This window comes from Rhagoletis zephyria, unplaced genomic scaffold (assembly GCF_001687245.7).
Source record: "Rhagoletis zephyria isolate East Lansing unplaced genomic scaffold, Rhagoletis_zephyria_1.1 Rzeph_scaffold_01138, whole genome shotgun sequence".
Taxonomy (NCBI): domain Eukaryota; kingdom Metazoa; phylum Arthropoda; class Insecta; order Diptera; family Tephritidae; genus Rhagoletis; species Rhagoletis zephyria.
In genome coordinates this window covers 80,717-102,452 of record NW_016158222.1, presented here as the reverse complement: position 1 = coordinate 102,452, position 21,736 = coordinate 80,717, and the positions used below count along the sequence as shown (strand labels likewise).

Genomic DNA, 21,736 nt, shown 5'->3' with positions numbered 1-21,736 from the left:
AACTACAATCAACTACAAACGATTCTGGACCAGAATTCATTAAAACTGAAGCTGAAGCTGTAAAAATCTTCATATAAATTTAAAAAAAAGCATTATGCACTTATTTTTCAACTAAAAAAAATTTTAAACTAAAATCAACTACAAACGATTCTGGACCTGAATTCACTAAAATTGAAGCTGTCGCTGTAAAAAGCTTCATATGAATTTTTTAAAAAAAAGCATTATGCACTTATTTTTCAACTAAAAAAAATTTTAAACTAAAATCAACTACAAACGATTCTGGACCTGAATTCACTAAAATTGAAGCTGTCGCTGTAAAAAGCTTCATATGAATTTTTTAAAAAAAAGCATTACGTACTTATTTTTGAACGATTCTGGACCAGAATTCATTAAAATTGAAGCTGTAGCTGCAAAAAGCTTCATATGAATTTTTTTTAAAACGCATTACGCACTTATTTTTGTACTAAAAACAAAATTTTAAACTACAATCAACTACAAACGATTCTGGACCAGAATTCATTAAAATTGAAGCTGTAGCTGCAAAAAGCTTCATATGAATTTTTTTTAAAACGCATTACGCACTTATTTTTGTACTAAAAACAAAATTTTAAACTACAATCAACTACAAACGATTCTGGACCAGAATTCATTAAAATTGAAGCTGTAGCTGCAAAAAGCTTCATATGAATTTTTTTTAAAACGCATTACGCACTTATTTTTGTACTAAAAACAAAATTTTAAACTACAATCAACTACAAACGATTCTGGACCAGAATTCATTAAAACTGAAGCTGAAGCTGTAAAAAGCTTCATATAAATTTTTTAAAAAACGCACTACGCACTTTTTTTAAACTGAAAAAAGAAAAATGTAAACTACAATCAACTACAAACGATTCTGGACCAGAATTCATTAAAACTGAAGCTGAAGCTGTAAAAAGCTTCATATAAATTTTTTAAAAAACGCACTACGCACTTTTTTTAAACTGAAAAAAGAAAAATGTAAACTACAATCAACTACAAACGATTCTGGACCAGAATTCATTAAAACTGAAGCTGAAGCTGTAAAAAGCTTCATATAAATTTTTTAAAAAACGCACTACGCACTTTTTTTAAACTGAAAAAAGAAAAATGTAAACTACAATCAACTACAAACGATTCTGGACCAGAATACATTAAAACGGAAGCTGAAGCTGTAAAAAGCTTCATATAAATTTTTTAAAAAACGCACTACGCACTTTTTTTAAACTGAAAAAAGAAAAATGTAAACTACAATCAACTACAAACGATTCTGGACCAGAATACATTAAAACGGAAGCTGAAGCTGTAAAAAGCTTCATATAAATTTTTCTTAAAACGCATTACGCACATTTTTTGAACTAAATAAAAATGTAAACTACAATCAACTACAAACGATTCTGGACCAGAATACATTAAAACGGAAGCTGAAGCTGTAAAAAGCTTCATATAAATTTTTTTAAAAACGCATTACGCACTTATTTTTCAACTAAAAAAAAAGTTTTAACTACAATCAACTACAAACGATTCTGGACCTGAATTCATTAAAATTGAAGCTGTAGCTGTAAAAAGCTTCATATGAATTTTTTAAAAAACGCATTACGCACTTATTTTTCAACTAAAAAAAAAATTAAAACTATAATCAACTACAAACGATTCTGGACCTGAATTTATTAAAATTGAAGCTGTAGCTGTAAAAAGCTTCATATGAATTTAAAAAAAAAAACGTATTACGCACTTATTTTTCAACTACAAACAAAAAGAAACTTACTACAATCCTCCTGAGAGTTAAATCTATCATATTCTAGGTATTTTATCAAAATGCATCAAGGTCGGGTGCCAACTTCACGGAGCTTCAGTCTAGCGCTGTTTGAGCTGTAGAGCATCTCAATGAAGCTTTCCGCTTTACCTCTTGTACGAAAAACTGCGATCTCCGTACGGATTTTACAACATAACGCGACAAAACCTCCGGATCTCGCGAAAACGCACTGAGGACCTTCCCAGCACTGTTTTTATCACTTTGGCCATGCTAACACCCGCTCCCTGGTTTTCTCGTAACTGCCAGGCCTTATTTGTATCGATTAAAACCAGGCAAACTGTCTAAGAGTGCAATCTTAAGTTTTTAGCAATTTTACGTGTACTTAATTCAAATGAAATTTCTTCTACATCCAACTAAGGTCATGGTCAACTTATGGTATTTCAATTTCAAAATATTGAAATCTTTTTGGGTAAGTTATAAGCTTCCCAAAGTGTCGCAGTTTTGGTGTGTTCACCCTTTACCTTTTCAAAAGCGAAATAAAGTCAACAAAAATTTGGAAATAAAGTCACTGACGCTATTTCCTCATTCAAATAAACAATTTTAAACAATTATTGAGACATTACAAAGCAAAATGAAGTGTGCCGTGGCAAAGTGTAATAGTGAATACAAAAGGAAAGCGTGCGATATAAGTTTTTTTTTCGTTTCCTACGGACGCAAATCTGGCGAAAACTGGAAGCAGTTCTGCCGGCGAGGAGATGCATTAAACACCAAATCGAGCTATGTGTGTATGAAGCACTTTACTAGTGAAGATATTGAAAATAAGACACAGTTCGAAATGATTTTTTTATTATAAACAAAGATGCTTGAGGCAAGTATTGGGTTTACATATTTATAACGGGTGATTTTTTTGAGGTTGGGATTTTCATGCATTAGTATTTGACAGATCACGTGGGATTTCAGACATGGTGTCAAAGAGAAAGATGCTCAGTATGCTTTGACATTTCATCATGAATAGACTTACTAACGAGCAACGCTTGCAAATCATTGAATTTTATTACCAAAATCAGTGTTCGGTTCGCTTTACGTCCGATTTATGGTCTACATAATCGACCAAGTGAGCAAACAATTAATGCGATTGTGACCAAGTTTCGCACTCAGTTTACTTTATTGGACATTAAACCAACCACACGAATGCGTACAGTGCGTACAGAAGAGAATATTGCGTCTGTTTCTGAGAGTGTTGCTGAAGACCGTGAAATGTCGATTCGTCGCCGTTCGCAGCAATTGGGTTTGCGAAACACATTTCGAACCGAACACTGATTTTGGTAATAAAATTCAATGATTTGCAAGCGTTGCTCGTTAGTAAGTCTATTCATGATGAAATGTCAAAGCATACTGAGCATCTTTCTCTTTGAGACCATGTCTGAAATCCCACGTGATCTGTCAAATACTAATGCATGAAAATCCTAACCTCAAAAAAATCACCCGTTATTAAAACAGAGGAAATTGTAGGTAGAACAAGATAAAAGCTAATACATGTGTACATATATATGTCGCTTATGTTTGTACATTTAGACAATAGTCCGTCATAACAATTGTAATATGTTTTTCAGTATTTAATTTTAGTTTAATTTTTAACTAATATGTATAATGTATAAATGCAAATCTGTACACATATAATTGTAATTATACTTATACATACTCTAATAAAATAAACAAGACTATTTACATGCTTGATTCTACATGGAACTATGTTGGCATTTCTTTGGTGAGTTCTAGTAGGTATATTTCCATGGCGAATGTAGACAGTTGCTGGTTTAGTTTGCTGGCAATGGCATACATACAAAACGTACGTACCTAATACAAAACAGTGTCCAAATTATTATAAATTTAAAAGCTCAGCTTGAATTATGTTTTACTTACATAGAATAATTATTTCCAAAGAAGCCACACTCAAGCATCCTCTCGGAAATGGTACAAAAGTCATCAAATAAAAGCTGTGGAGTTAACAACTGTGGAGTTTATGGTGGTTGGCTACCGTCCATAAATATAAATATGCACTCTGCATGGCACTCTGCATGGCTTTTTACAATGGCGAGTCCCAAAATTCACTTTGCTGCACACCTTCCTTTTGGTCTTCATGAAATTGCAAACACTGTTAACACATCCAGTTTTTCATGTGCTAAAAATCGTACTTATCTAAATGGCTACATGTCCAAAATTATTGCTACGTATTCCTAATTAATCAATCTTTGTATATTTATTGATTCCTGCAAAATTGGGCCATGTAATATTAAAATTAACACATTTCTCTGCACTGTTTACATATTTTTATATGCGCTTTGGCATTTCTCTCTCGCAATTGCACCAAGAGCGCAAAAATTACGCTCAAAAATCCTCTCTCATTGGTGCAATCTTGTATTCTATCATTATTGATTGCAGAGGACTGGAACATGGCACCGAGATGTGTACGCAAAATTAATTCCATACTCATGGAGAAAAATTTGCGTTACTCGAAAAGGGGACATGGTACCTCCCGTACAAATTGACTGTTTTATACTGCATATCTCTAGAGGTGTTCATTGTAGAGTACTGCGACTTGGTACTGGGGTATGTAAAATCAATTCGAAATTCATGGAATAATATTAGGGTTATAAGAAAAAGGGCCATAGTACTTCCTGTACAAATTGACTTTTTCTTGCCACATATCCCTGGAAGTGTTTGTGGAAGAATACTGGAACTTTTTATGGAGTTGTGTATACAAAATGTATCAATTGCTCATGGAAAAGTGTGAGTTATTAAAAAAGGAGGCATGTCGCCTCCCATTTATACTAAAAATTTCTTAATACATATCTCTGGAAGGATAGAAAATATCTGGAATTATTTTAAATTTCTTATGGAGGTTTATTTTATAAGTGCCTACTGACAGAAAAAATTTCATTTAATGGAAAAGGGAGAGCCGGGTTCGGCCTTATAATCTAGAGCTCTCATTATGCATACATAACTCTTGAGGCATTTGCTACAGTAATGAGAAGTGGTATTTTATAAAGGCCAGGTTACTAAATTTGAGTTGGAAATATTAGAACCCGCCGTGGCATCTCCAAGAAGGTTACACGTTCACGCGTCGTATCCCTGAAACCATTTTAAGGTAAACTTTGAGGGACTTATATCTTTCGTATGCCAAGCGCGCGACGAGGTTTTATAATTTCATAGTTTTAAACGGCCTAAATACCTTAACCCGCTTAAAAAATAACGATCTATAACGAAATGGGCACAGAAATAAAATATAACATCATTAAATTATTTTTCAGTTTTATAAAAACGTGGGGTGAAACCCGCGGGTATAAGCTAGTTTGTATATTAAATCTATAAATGGCCCCCTCTCACCCCCCTGTAACCGTCACAGACTCTAAGCCACCATTAACATTTTTATTTGAATAGTAGGAGGTACAAGCACAAACAAACATTGCTAAGGGAGCATTATATGTACTACTTAAGTCCCCTTTTGACTTAAGTGATTACTGCTTTCCACCACAAATCTATGTACATACGTATGTAAATATACGTGAATGAAAGAAAAAAGAGCAAAGCTAAAACTTTAATCAAACCAAATCTTCATTTTCTTCATCATTGAAAATCAGACCATTTTCAATGTCGCATTCAAGCCTTAGGTGTTAGTGATTAAATTGGATTTCAATGATTACAAGAGGCGATGTTAAATAAACATTCATCCTAACATTCTTGAAACATGTAAGTGACTACAAAAAAAAACCTTATCTGTCTCGACAAAAATTTTCCACGTAACCTTGTGGTTTTGAAATAATTTTGAAAGATGCGTAGCAATGTGCGTTAAATGGAAATATTATTGATTCGGTTATTAACCAATAAAATTTTATATGTGCAGTTACAGAAAAAGGCACCTATACGGGGGCTCCGATACAATCTATATGAGCAAATCTAAAAAACAGGAACACTTTCAAAACAGTTTAACTTTCTAATTTGTGGGCACACCTATGTTTTATATATGATTATATTCGTAATCTCTTAATAAATCGATAAATATAAGTGTAATTCATTTTCATCAAGTGCTTCAAAAGTTCGACGAAGATAAACATTTAGATCGCTGAAATAGAAAACAAAATAATACCCTGGCTTCGAATTACGCTGTGCAAGTTGTAAATTTTTGAGCAAAGTTTTTGAAAGTTGAACTCACTTAATTGGGATTGCGATTGGCTTCACATTTAAGTAAGAGCAACTATCAGAACATTTGATATCACGCTCGAAATATTCTGACTACACGAAGGTAGCATCATTAAAAGTAGTAAATCAGGGTTTTACACACTTCTAGAGATAGTTTTCAAAATTGTGAAAAGTTGAGTTACAAAATTTGAGTTACTTGTCATTTTGTTATTTTTTTGGGGCACACTTTAGTTACCTACTACAAATTAAGTGTACACATAAGTACTAATTGCCCACCAAATTTCAAACCAGTATATGGTGTGCTTCAAAAGTTATGACATAATTACTTTTTCACCTCTTAAAAATTACACAAAAAATTCACTTGTTTTTAATATTTTTACAACGCTTTTATCAACTTGCAATGTTGTATATCCAGACTACCATACTATAAAAGGTATTTATGTCAAAGCTAGTCTAGATATCAACCTCGTCGTAGGTATCATCTCAAAGACATACAATTAGAAAAACTCTAGAGATAGATGACGCCTCGCCAGAAGAAGTTAAAAATATGCACTACATACGCTACAGCGGAAATGGACGACACGCCATTTCTTTAAATGAAATTAATTGCTGCTATATGTATGTATGTACATATGTGGGCATATACTAAATGTGAGCAAACAACATTTTGCTTGCATAGTCTTCTGTTCTTTTAATGTACCACGCTTTTACAAATGGACTAAAATTAGAAAATAATATATCTCAGTCCCATAGAACTTGTTTTGATAACTTTTGATTTTGAAATTTTAGCAAAAGTCATTATAAACAACGTGGAGCGCATGCAGTACAAAGCATTCGATTTCATTGACAATAGCAGGGTCTGCTAATTTTAAATATCGATTAGAATTATTAAGTATGGAAATAAACTTAATATCTAATCCAAGTGATTTTGGAATCAATCAAAACGAGAAAGGGGTGCTCTAGAGCGGTTAGTACCAATCGGTATTTTTCTACCTAATCCATAATAACAACAAAACATTACCAGATTAATTGCGCAGACACCAGCTGTAAGTGGTCGCCTTTCTCTTCCTGATAAAATATTTTGTCCGAGTTTAACATATACGTAAGTCGTTCCTTCTTCCCGCTAGCTGACACCAATTAGAAACACAGAGTCTCTCTTCACCTAATCTAACCAACGCATGATAACTTTTCTAGCTAAGTTAAAAACAATCCTACAGTTAAAATGTTGGGCGAAAAACCTTCGTCTATAAATCGCAAGTAATGTTAATTTAATTTTACTGCAAAAATAATTTGTTTGAGTTTTCAAATTTGGAAAAACCGCAAGAACCCAAGACTAGTCACCATACTTTTACGCTTTTGTAAAAAGTGTGCCTGAGCGGTTGTTTTCATATTGTAAGTGTAAGCTTCGCAGGGATACCAACACTGGCGGATACAGGGGAGGGGTGATGGGGCGACCTCCCCCTTCCCCCCCCCAAATATGCTAGAAAAAAATGTCGGTTAAAATATATTACCTCAAACGAGAAATTTGAAAACAAATTAAATTTTTTTTTTAATAATTTCATTTCATTTTTTTAGGCATGCCCAAGATTATTTATAGAATAAGAAAGCATGTAAATCTCACAATGGGTATGCAGTGGTGGATACAGGGGTGGGGTGAGGGGGGCGATGTCCCCCCCAAAGATGCTGGAAAAAATTGTGGTTAAAATATATTAACTCAAACGAGAAATTTGAAATACAGTATATTTTTCTTTTAGCTCAACTTGCCAATTTAATGTTAGTGCTGTATTGAATATTCTTNAATTTTTAACTAATATGTATAATGTATAAATGCAAATCTGTACACATATAATTGTAATTATACTTATACATACTCTAATAAAATAAACAAGACTATTTACATGCTTGATTCTACATGGAACTATGTTGGCATTTCTTTGGTGAGTTCTAGTAGGTATANACCATGCATGGCGTGGTGTGGTTGCGGTGGCTTTGGGCGCACCTGCAGAGAAAAAGAAATTTGGTGGTTAAAAACAAAAGTTTGGTGTGTTTAATAATGAAATGTTTTTGATTGAGTTTCAGAGGTTCGTTGCGCTTTCTTCGAACAAATGGCCTTATTATTCAACNTCCAAATTATTATAAATTTAAAAGCTCAGCTTGAATTATGTTTTACTTACATAGAATAATTATTTCCAAAGAAGCCACACTCAAGCATCCTCTCGGAAATGGTACAAAAGTCATCAAATAAAAGCTGTGGAGTTAACAACTGTGGAGTTTATGGTGGTTGGCTACCGTCCATAAATATAAATATGCACTCTGCATGGCACTCTGCATGGCTTTTTACAATGGCGAGTCCCAAAATTCACTTTGCTGCACACCTTCCTTTTGGTCTTCATGAAATTGCAAACACTGTTAACACATCCAGTTTTTCATGTGCTAAAAATCGTACTTATCTAAATGGCTACATGTCCAAAATTATTGCTACGTATTCCTAATTAATCAATCTTTGTATATTTATTGATTCCTGCAAAATTGGGCCATGTAATATTAAAATTAACACATTTCTCTGCACTGTTTACATATTTTTATATGCGCTTTGGCATTTCTCTCTCGCAATTGCACNTCTTATTCATTTCGACAATTTCATGCTCATTGCCCACTTCGGTTTCCGGCAGTTCCAACTACGTTATGTCGACCGACGTGTACCGCGGCCGCAACTGATCAATATATTGATTACCATCACTCATAGGACGCAAATCTGGATGATACAGTACACGTTCATTGTTATCAACGATAAACGAATATCCATTCGGCCCCAATTTATGTTGCGGTATCATTNGGACATGGTACCTCCCGTACAAATTGACTGTTTTATACTGCATATCTCTAGAGGTGTTCATTGTAGAGTACTGCGACTTGGTACTGGGGTATGTAAAATCAATTCGAAATTCATGGAATAATATTAGGGTTATAAGAAAAAGGGCCATAGTACTTCCTGTACAAATTGACTTTTTCTTGCCACATATCCCTGGAAGTGTTTGTGGAAGAATACTGGAACTTTTTATGGAGTTGTGTATACAAAATGTATCAATTGCTCATGGAAAAGTGTGAGTTATTAAAAAAGGAGGCATGTCGCCTCCCATTTATACTAAAAATTTCTTAATACATATCTCTGGAAGGATAGAAAATATCTGGAATTATTTTAAATTTCTTATGGAGGTTTATTTTATAAGTGCCTACTGACAGAAAAAATTTCATTTAATGGAAAAGGGAGAGCCGGGTTCGGCCTTATAATCTAGAGCTCTCATTATGCATACATAACTCTTGAGGCATTTGCTACAGTAATGAGAAGTGGTATTTTATAAAGGCCAGGTTACTAAATTTGAGTTGGAAATATTAGAACCCGCCGTGGCATCTCCAAGAAGGTTACACGTTCACGCGTCGTATCCCTGAAACCATTTTAAGGTAAACTTTGAGGGACTTATATCTTTCGTATGCCAAGCGCGCGACGAGGTTTTATAATTTCATAGTTTTAAACGGCCTAAATACCTTAACCCGCTTAAAAAATAACGATCTATAACGAAATGGGCACAGAAATAAAATATAACATCATTAAATTATTTTTCAGTTTTATAAAAACGTGGGGTGAAACCCGCGGGTATAAGCTAGTTTGTATATTAAATCTATAAATGGCCCCCTCTCACCCCCCTGTAACCGTCACAGACTCTAAGCCACCATTAACATTTTTATTTGAATAGTAGGAGGTACAAGCACAAACAAACATTGCTAAGGGAGCATTATATGTACTACTTAAGTCCCCTTTTGACTTAAGTGATTACTGCTTTCCACCACAAATCTATGTACATACGTATGTAAATATACGTGAATGAAAGAAAAAAGAGCAAAGCTAAAACTTTAATCAAACCAAATCTTCATTTTCTTCATCATTGAAAATCAGACCATTTTCAATGTCGCATTCAAGCCTTAGGTGTTAGTGATTAAATTGGATTTCAATGATTACAAGAGGCGATGTTAAATAAACATTCATCCTAACATTCTTGAAACATGTAAGTGACTACAAAAAAAAACCTTATCTGTCTCGACAAAAATTTTCCACGTAACCTTGTGGTTTTGAAATAATTTTGAAAGATGCGTAGCAATGTGCGTTAAATGGAAATATTATTGATTCGGTTATTAACCAATAAAATTTTATATGTGCAGTTACAGAAAAAGGCACCTATACGGGGGCTCCGATACAATCTATATGAGCAAATCTAAAAAACAGGAACACTTTCAAAACAGTTTAACTTTCTAATTTGTGGGCACACCTATGTTTTATATATGATTATATTCGTAATCTCTTAATAAATCGATAAATATAAGTGTAATTCATTTTCATCAAGTGCTTCAAAAGTTCGACGAAGATAAACATTTAGATCGCTGAAATAGAAAACAAAATAATACCCTGGCTTCGAATTACGCTGTGCAAGTTGTAAATTTTTGAGCAAAGTTTTTGAAAGTTGAACTCACTTAATTGGGATTGCGATTGGCTTCACATTTAAGTAAGAGCAACTATCAGAACATTTGATATCACGCTCGAAATATTCTGACTACACGAAGGTAGCATCATTAAAAGTAGTAAATCAGGGTTTTACACACTTCTAGAGATAGTTTTCAAAATTGTGAAAAGTTGAGTTACAAAATTTGAGTTACTTGTCATTTTGTTATTTTTTTGGGGCACACTTTAGTTACCTACTACAAATTAAGTGTACACATAAGTACTAATTGCCCACCAAATTTCAAACCAGTATATGGTGTGCTTCAAAAGTTATGACATAATTACTTTTTCACCTCTTAAAAATTACACAAAAAATTCACTTGTTTTTAATATTTTTACAACGCTTTTATCAACTTGCAATGTTGTATATCCAGACTACCATACTATAAAAGGTATTTATGTCAAAGCTAGTCTAGATATCAACCTCGTCGTAGGTATCATCTCAAAGACATACAATTAGAAAAACTCTAGAGATAGATGACGCCTCGCCAGAAGAAGTTAAAAATATGCACTACATACGCTACAGCGGAAATGGACGACACGCCATTTCTTTAAATGAAATTAATTGCTGCTATATGTATGTATGTACATATGTGGGCATATACTAAATGTGAGCAAACAACATTTTGCTTGCATAGTCTTCTGTTCTTTTAATGTACCACGCTTTTACAAATGGACTAAAATTAGAAAATAATATATCTCAGTCCCATAGAACTTGTTTTGATAACTTTTGATTTTGAAATTTTAGCAAAAGTCATTATAAACAACGTGGAGCGCATGCAGTACAAAGCATTCGATTTCATTGACAATAGCAGGGTCTGCTAATTTTAAATATCGATTAGAATTATTAAGTATGGAAATAAACTTAATATCTAATCCAAGTGATTTTGGAATCAATCAAAACGAGAAAGGGGTGCTCTAGAGCGGTTAGTACCAATCGGTATTTTTCTACCTAATCCATAATAACAACAAAACATTACCAGATTAATTGCGCAGACACCAGCTGTAAGTGGTCGCCTTTCTCTTCCTGATAAAATATTTTGTCCGAGTTTAACATATACGTAAGTCGTTCCTTCTTCCCGCTAGCTGACACCAATTAGAAACACAGAGTCTCTCTTCACCTAATCTAACCAACGCATGATAACTTTTCTAGCTAAGTTAAAAACAATCCTACAGTTAAAATGTTGGGCGAAAAACCTTCGTCTATAAATCGCAAGTAATGTTAATTTAATTTTACTGCAAAAATAATTTGTTTGAGTTTTCAAATTTGGAAAAACCGCAAGAACCCAAGACTAGTCACCATACTTTTACGCTTTTGTAAAAAGTGTGCCTGAGCGGTTGTTTTCATATTGTAAGTGTAAGCTTCGCAGGGATACCAACACTGGCGGATACAGGGGAGGGGTGATGGGGCGACCTCCCCCTTCCCCCCCCCAAATATGCTAGAAAAAAATGTCGGTTAAAATATATTACCTCAAACGAGAAATTTGAAAACAAATTAAATTTTTTTTTTAATAATTTCATTTCATTTTTTTAGGCATGCCCAAGATTATTTATAGAATAAGAAAGCATGTAAATCTCACAATGGGTATGCAGTGGTGGATACAGGGGTGGGGTGAGGGGGGCGATGTCCCCCCCAAAGATGCTGGAAAAAATTGTGGTTAAAATATATTAACTCAAACGAGAAATTTGAAATACAGTATATTTTTCTTTTAGCTCAACTTGCCAATTTAATGTTAGTGCTGTATTGAATATTCTTCGGTAAGAGGTTGAGCGAGAATTGGTATTAAAATTACTAAAATATTATGACAGAGTTGGAGGTTTAAATTAAAGACCGTGAGAAGAATGTGCATGAGCTCATTATTTTCTTAGCGGTATTTTCAAAGCTAATAGGAATTTGCGAGTAGTGAATATTATAATATAATATAATATTATTATAAGTGGTGTTCAAAAAGTGTTCACGACCAACTATAATTAAGAGAAATGTGTTTGCTCTTATTCCCACCATTATTGTTATCTCTTGTTTGCATTGTGCAGAGTAAAATGAAAAAAAGATATTAAAATAACAATGTTAACGCGCGAGAGTTCTTGCTCCCGCACAGCATGTTCCCCGGACACATACTGTTTATCTTCTTTGCCAGTTGAAGTTACAGTTGAATTTCGGTCCAGACCATCGGTTACCATAGCATCACGCACCAAACTCTGTACTAAGGTTCGATCGCAAAAGTATGGTTCAGCTTTGCGAGATCCTTGAACATTATTTAGATGTTGGGCAAAATGGCCGACAGGTCCATGCATGGCGTGGTGTGGTTGCGGTGGCTTTGGGCGCACCTGCAGAGAAAAAGAAATTTGGTGGTTAAAAACAAAAGTTTGGTGTGTTTAATAATGAAATGTTTTTGATTGAGTTTCAGAGGTTCGTTGCGCTTTCTTCGAACAAATGGCCTTATTATTCAACTTGCTTACCGACATCCACTTCCAGCCTGGCCGACCTGCACGACCCAAGAAATGTAACACCTGCTCTTCGGGTGAGCCAAAACTTAATTCTTGTTCCCGAGAGGCTGACAGATATTCGCCCGAGCTTTCACGCTCTTTCTCTAAATCACTAACACTGTTGTACTCACAATACACCCAATCGGGGTGTACGCGCCAATTATCTCCTTTGAAGTATTCTGTCACTGTGCGAAAAGATGAAGATATATGAATATTATTGCCACGATTTTTATGATATCGAACTCCTTTACCATTTCGGCGGGAGTGCCGTATTTCTTGTTGGGAGACTAATTCATGGCTTCCATATTTTTCAGGGAGTACAACAGCTAAAGTGAATGGCGTGTCTTCAATAGGTCCATAAAAATACCTGCAATGTGTAGATTGAATATTAGTCTAATTTGTCTTGGTGATCTAAAGTAGATAGATTTGGTAAATAACCTTTACCTTTGCGTACGCGCCGTTACACGTTTCATACCATCAAAGTGGTTGAATACAGTGAATTCGGTTTCACCTTCTTTGGGCATAAGCATGTCATTGCGCATCTGTAGACGTATAAAAGTCGTTTTAAATCTCACCGCTTATTAAAATGAGTTCAGCGTTTTCTCTCTCTACTTACATCTCTTATTCATTTCGACAATTTCATGCTCATTGCCCACTTCGGTTTCCGGCAGTTCCAACTACGTTATGTCGACCGACGTGTACCGCGGCCGCAACTGATCAATATATTGATTACCATCACTCATAGGACGCAAATCTGGATGATACAGTACACGTTCATTGTTATCAACGATAAACGAATATCCATTCGGCCCCAATTTATGTTGCGGTATCATTTTTCGTATCTCCTCGATGGGCACATCGGTGCCTACAACACCGAGTAAATTAGCCACACGCACCGAATGGTTTCGTCTATAGAAGACCGGAGTTGAAACTGTCGTCACCAGCCGTCGCTGGTAGTCGGAGTCACGTGCCAAACCACCTGTCTTGCCGGCGACGAAAACTGGACTCCAATGTACTGGATGATCGGCCTGATACATAATCATGGGCCGTGCCATAACTAGTGCATAATCGATAACTTTCTTGCGAGCATCCTCCATATCATTGATTTGCACAAAGAATCCTTTGTTGGAGCAGGCCATTTCATGCAAGTTGCTGCGAATACTCGAATCGGAACCGATCAAATATGTAAAAATTCGTACGGGCATATGAGGCCAATTATATTGCTTGATTATGTCGCTATGGGTTTCAGATGTACTCTCGGTAATGAGCATAATGGCTTGATTACATTGACTGCCTTCGCCCGACTGGTTGTACTGGAGGGAAAAGAAAATATAGTCAAATGTTTAATGTGATGAATACTAAATGAATTTTGAAGTCGAGCCTAGTAAATGTGTCGCAATTTTAAGAAAGGATAATACCAAAAATTTTTCATAAAATAGATACGTATGTGAGCGGTTTTAAAAAGGAACCTAGAGGTAAACCGATATAAAGCATAAAACTGTAACTAAAAGAACAACTCAGTCAAACAGTGTTTGAACTACAGTGTTGTTCCAACTAAATTCTAGATGTAAGTATGTATATACCAGGGGTGGGCAAGGCCGAGGCCGAAAAGAGCCACATGTAAATTCTAAAAGCTACAAAGAGTCACAAAAAATACAACAAAAACAAAAATTTTATTTTTAAATAAAATTATTATTAGAAATGAAAAACATTAATTTTACTATTATTCTAATGTGCGTAAGATTGATTTTAAAGCAACTTCAAAAGATCCCTTTGGCCAAATTTTCTGAATCTGGTTTTACGTCAGTTAAAGCCGTTTGTAACAATTCTGTTAAATGTTGGTTAGTCAATAGGTACGTTCGTTTAAAATCTCCAGTAAAAAATGTCCAACACCGATATTCCGGCGAAATGTCATATGTTCTCTCACAGGAATAAATATCCAAAATAGTACGCGAACAGAAAATTTGCAGAAACTTGCAAGTTAGACGAACAGCTGATATAAATTTTGTTTACATTCAAAATTATAAAATTGAAAACGTAATAAAACAAATCCCGAAGTCTTATCCTGAAACAGTTCACTGACTAAACGAATAACTACTTACTTCTTACAAGTTTAATTAGTGGCACTTTACTATTTTAACTTCCAAACCAACAAATTCAATTTAGGGATTTGCGTAAATTTCAACCAGCTGTTTTTGATCAGCTGTTTCCTTGTTGGCAAATTGCTGTTGGCAAAAATTATTCCAGCAGAAATTAGCGGCTTTCCCTCAAAATTAAATGTATTTTGCTCTCTCGATTTCCCCTACTTTGCAAGTTTTTTGGGTATACGAACACAAAAAGCTTATAGTTTTTATAACTTTTAATAATTATAAGGTGCGCGAATGCAACTGACGTGAACGGTATTCTGACTTTACGAATTTCACTGTAGAATACAAAGACTCACAGTTATACGTTGTAACAAAAAATTTAAAATAGCTCTGATCCAGTACTCCATGAACTTACAGGATTTTACACGAACTTGCAGGAAGTTGCAGAAAAAATGTTCCCGTACTCCAAAATCCTCCAAAATTCTGTAAATGAGAGCGACTTTTGGAGAGTTGTGTAGAGAATGAAGTTGCAAGATTTTACCCGAACTTTTTCTTCTGGTAAAATCATGAAAAGTGTCAAGCAATCACTGGTTGACGTTTTAACAGGAAAAATGGATTTTTTGTTCCCGTACTTTTTGTTGTTACTCACTGTTTACTCTCACTTCAGAGAGTAATTTTGCTGTTTGACAGTTTTACAGGATTTTTCACGAAATGTATTGGATCAGAGCTAATGTGCGTCACGCAGCTGTTTTCACCAGCGGATATTTTAAATCTGGTAATTGTTGCCGGAATCCAAGCAATGGCAAAGCTTTATGTTGCATTTCCTGTGCCTTATCTTCTTTTAATTCCAAAAACTCCAAATTTTCTTCGATTTTCTTAGAAAGGAGTTTTTCGGATATTACAAATTCATCCTCAATTATGTTACATAAAAAAGGTTTTATGAAGTATTCAAACGTAGATTTAAATAACTTCAAATCGGCAAATCTTTTTTCAAAATCTGCTTTTAAATCATGTGCAATATTTTTTTCTTGCCATGGAAAATGATGAGATATTCTACTAGATATTGCCTTTACTAACTGGGCAGATAAATTGTTCCCCACTTTACGGCAACGACAAAGTGAAACTTCACTCCATTCGTCATAAAATTTCAAAGGTTGTCAATGTAACACAAGCAAATAAAGAGCAAGAGCATATGTGTAATGTGTAAGCAAGCATTCCGAAATCAAAGCGAGACAGCCCCTCCAGTACTGCTGGGGTCAATCGGTACGTTTGAACAGCTACTGCACCGACTCCTAGGTAAGTATCTACTCTATTAACCCGTGGTAGTGCAGTGCAGAGTCGAACCAGTCGTAAGCAGGATAGGGAAAAACTACAACAGAGGGCGCCCATAAATTACGCAAGTGACTACTTTAGTAACTCCCGGTAGTGCAGACAGAGCCGATGATGACTACCGCTTAGGACATTGTTTTGTGAAAGTAATTGATGAAATACGCTTCAAGTAGTCGGTCGGTAATTGACGGAGTTTATCAGGTAGCTACCGATGCTTTTTTTATTTATTCGTTGCGTTGCGAAATTCCGTTTACTGATAGAAACACAAAATAATAAACAGAACTTTTGCAACGATTCGTATGAATAAAAAGGATTTTCTGTTCGTTTCAAAGGCAGTTAAAAAATGCGTATAATTTTCATCACGAAATTGATATCATAAATTTTGTGTTTCTAGTTCAGTTTTCGTCACTCGAAAATTTTACCTCAAGGAGGTGTTTTATTTGATATGTAAAGTATACACTAACCATTCGTGCAAAAATATTTTAGTGCACTCTATCCCATAAAAAAGTACGAATGTTTAAACATTACCGTGGATACGCGAAACCACTACCGACGTTGGAACGCACCGCCTATAAACCTGGGCCCGTTCATCGTTGCATGCTTATCTTTTTATCAACATAAGTATCTTATAAATGATTGGTACTTTATGAATGGAACATTTTTTAATTAAATACGTTTCCTAATTTTGTTATTTAATTACAGCGTTGATTTTTTTTATATTTTTACAATTACATATTCTGAGTGGCTTGAAAAAATCTTACATTCTAAACAATTTGAAGCTGAGGGTTTGTAGTAATGAAACTGGTGTGTCCACTTGATGGTTTTGGCTCTAGGAAAACGTTTCGCCAACACCTTCTCATGTTTTTTATATTCAGCTAAAGTACAAAATCAAAATCAGTCGAACAATATTGGGTCGAAAGAATAGTTTTGTCCTGTAGACTAGCGCAGTATGCATTTTTTAACGCAGCCACCAATGCCATCGCTTCTTTTACGTGGGCAGTGACACTGATATACGCGATTCTCATTTGTTTAACGGACGCGTACTAGAGGTGTACAATATCAGAAATGCAGTAATGAATCAAATTCACTTGACAGTAAAAAAAGTGAAATCAATGCTTGCCCGCCATCAAAACAAACACTGTAGTGTCGCTGCTAACTATAATTCCTGCAATGACAGTATTTGTTTGCTTACTGCAAATACTGATTTACACTAAAGAGAGCAAAGTAACGGGGCAGCACAGCGAGTGCAGTAAAACAGTTGGGTGTGAAGTGAACGGCAGCAGTGTGTTCCATGTTAGTCATTTTGTGTTAATACGCCGTGATATTAGTATCAACTATTATTTTATAAACAGCATTTCAAATCATTTATGCACACCTCTAGTCTGTACTCAAGATTCTCAGAATTTAGGAGCCTCATGATTTCGAAAATAAATTTAGGCACTGAGATTTCAATAATTATTAATATAAAGAATTAATCGTAAGAATTATTAACATATGTAATAATAATATACCTATATGCTTTTTAAAACGTAAGCATGCAACGACGAACGGGTCCAGGTTTATGGGCGCTGCGTTCGAACGTCGCTAGTGGTTTCGCGTATCCACGATAATGTTTAAACATTCGTACTTTTTTGCCTTCCTTTTATTAGCTCGGGATGTAACTATGTAATATTGATGCGCCTAAAAGATGCAGCGATTTGTATTCTCAAGTTACATACCTGATTACAGTACGAATATACGAAATAGTTTTTTAAACTATAATTTTGTTATGGGATAGAGTGCACTAAAATATTTTTGCACGAATTGTCAGTGTATACTTTACAGATAAGATCGTAAAATTTTTCAGTTAAATTGTCAATTGTTTATTGGTAAATTTATTATTATTTAATAATACTAAAAAATAAAATTTTTTCAATATGAATATCTTTTTTGTTTCTGCTACTTTTTCTGAATACACCATTAAAATTTGGTTATTTTTCATTGAATATTTACGGAAATATAGCAAGGAATATATAAAATTGATAAAAAGAAGGTCAAAAATTCATTTATGAATAAATTTTTGAAAAATTGAAATTTTCAAAAAAATATTTTAAGACATTAATTTTCACATATAGATCTTTGAATATCTGCCAAAACATATTTGAAATTCTAAAACTTCATTTTAGTGGCCCGTTTCAGAAAGTTTGACTCATATGATTTTCACCTTTCCGAGAGCTTGTTATGTTTATTTTTTTTATATTATTATTTTTTAAGTCTTTTTAACTTTTGGCTTTTAAGCGAGCCACGCTAAAAGGATGATGGCCTCAAGGCCTATTTTTTATTGATGAGACAAGTTAAAAAAAACGAGGCAATGCTGCCGATTCTTGGTTCAAAACAAGTCTGTTTATTTCAGTGCATGAACTCTGCTTTTACAATAAATTTTACATTTCTCCTAAAAATCTAAGACACTCCCAATTTTAAGATACTTTTCCATAATTTATTATTTTGTAGTTTTGCATTTTCTAAATGTTCTTGTAGTAAAGTCTCATTGCTTTTCTTTTACTCTAATTAAATTTATATTGACTTCTCATATATTGAGAAATATCAATTGTGAAACCAATTGTTTCACAGTTGCTCTACAAAGTTCATCGTCTTGAGAAAATACAACACTACAAATGTCTTCACAAAAGTGACTCACATGTGCAAGCTGCAATATGATCGTTTCTACAAAGCAAGTGGCCGCTAACGCTTTGCCCAATTTGTGACATATATATGAGTCATAACTCTTTTTGCTTGCATTCTTAACGTTGTTGTTAATAACGTTATTATATAATATTGCAGTCACATGTGTGTTTACATTACTGACCTTACTTACTAATTATTTGTAGACACACAACACCCTTACCCTATAAAAAAAAAAGATTTTGTATCATAATTGACAAAATTATTTTTATATTATAATTTTACATACGTTTATATACTTTTACATATTTCTAGCTTTTATTAGATTATTATTGTGTGCTTCTTTTTCTACATTGTCCATAATTATAGTACTGTTAGATCCGTTTTGTGATATAATTTTAAAAGGACCTTTAAAAGGTTTATCTAATTTTTTTTCTTATTTTAAATATACGTCGTCTCCTGTTTTAAATTTTGGTTTGTTAATATATTTTTGTGTATTGGAGTTATGTTGTTTATTTTTTAACAATTTTTTTTTGTGCTTGATTATGTGCATATCTTAGTTTAATTTTGAATTCATTTATATAATTGTCTAAATTGTAGAATGATTCTTTGCTTTTAATAATTTCACAAGGTAAAGAGCATAATTTACCATATACTAATTCAAATGATGTATAGTGAGTCGTGCTATGTGGAGTGGTGTTGTACGAGTATGTGTAGTATGGTAATAGTTCATTCCAGTTATCCTTTCCGTCCATTGTCATTAAGAAGTCATTTAAAACTCTATGGTTTCTTTCAACTGTACCTAAAGTTTCATAATGGTATGGTGTTGATGTTACTATGTCTATGTTCATTAGTTTACAGATATTTGTCAATAATTCGTTCGTAAATTCAGTACCTTTGTTTGTTTTTAATTTCCTAAAACAACCATATTTTAAAATAAACTTTTCTACTATTGTTTTTGCTACACTCACTGCGTCTTTTGTTATCAAAGGAAACGCTTCTACAAATTTTGTAAGTTCGCATTGAATTGTTAGTATATATCTGTATGTATTGGATGGTCTAAGAGGACCAACTGTATCTATTATTACAACATCAAATGATGTATTTGGTGTCTCTGTTATTGTCAACTTTTCTTTTGTATATTTAATAATTTTTACCTCGTTACAGATTTTACATTTGTTAATATGGTTTTTAACCATTTTATGCATGCCTTTTCACACATATTTTTGTTTGAGTTTTCCTGTGCATCGTCTTATGCCGCAATGGCCTGCTGTTTTTGAGTCATGGTAGCTTTCTATTAATTCTTTAATTTCTTGTTCATTTTCTATTCTTTTCGGTGGAATATATAACAGTATGTCTAGACAATCTTCGATTTCATTTTCTTGTGTTTCATTAAAAATTTCTTTAAATCTATGAATAGATATATTTTTAAATATTTCATCATCATTCGCTAGCGCTAGTTTACTTATGGGTTCATGCTTTGCGTGAAATAACAATTTTTTCAAAATCAATTTTAACTCTGATAATGTCTTATGATCAGGGAACGGATTTTTAGGACCTAAAACCTATAAAAAAGGCAAAATAAAATAGTGAAAAAGGCAGGAAAAGGCACTAGGTGTTGCAAAAAAGGCAAAAAAAGGCAGAACGAAATAGCGGAAAAGGCAGGAAAAGGCACTAAAAAAAGACAGAAAATACGAAGAACAATCAAAAAATACATTTATTTTAGAAATGTTTATATTATAAGTAAAAAGAGAAAAACTATGAACTAGTTTCATTATACGAAAAATTTGTACTTTGAATCTTTGACTATTTTATCCTTTCGAGTTTCTAACTCATAAAACTTTAATCTGTATAGTTGTAGTAACATTGAACCACAAGATGCATTTTGAAGTTTTCTGGCAGCATTTTCATTCGATTTTCGCGAAGAAAAGCCTTGAATGTACTAAATGTGTTCTCGACGTAAGTTGATACAAGCGGCGCCCAATTTAAACATGGAACGTTTGAAACGTTCATATTATCAGGAATAAGGGCGTTTCCCTCGCCCTTTACAATTTTATCTACACCCCTTATTGTCTCCAAGCCTTCGTTAGCTGCACATTGGCGATACCTGCCTTAAAAATTGTGCAACTAGTATCAATTATCAAAGAAAGTATTACGTTTACCTGCACTGGCCCTACAATTACCTAATTTTACAAGCTACAAAAAAACGCTAAAGTGTAGTCAGAACGATGAACAAATGAGGTAAGCGAAAAGCCATACCTAAAATCAGCAGCAGAAGTTCTTGGTAAATGGGACGACGAATATGCTTTTCCGCATTCTGACTACACTTCTAGCTAGTATGGCTACTTCAGAAGAAGTATCATGAATGAAAAAGACTGATAGGTCTAGCACTTTTACACGTACACTTTGGGCCAGTTTTTCAGTGCATGGTCGTGGTTTGAACTTAGTTTAAACGCCCGAGCTAACGCTAATCTAAGCTTAAACTGCCACTGAAACTGGCCCTTAGATATTGAAATTGACACTGAACTGATAATACAAAGATTCCCAAAAGGAAAGCGCAAAATTGGGTTAGCAATTTAAGAAAAGAAAAGAAAAGAAGAAAAGAAAAGAAAAGAAAAGAAAAGAAAAGAAAAGAAAAGAAAA

The 21,736-nt window shown here is 33.9% G+C and overlaps 1 pseudogene; it reads right to left on the bottom strand.

Moving 5' to 3' along the window:
- Nucleotides 1–7,892: 7,892 nt before the first annotated feature.
- The window catches only part of LOC108362902 (voltage-dependent calcium channel subunit alpha-2/delta-3-like), a 29,060-nt pseudogene continuing 15,216 nt past the window's right edge, over nucleotides 7,893–21,736 (bottom strand).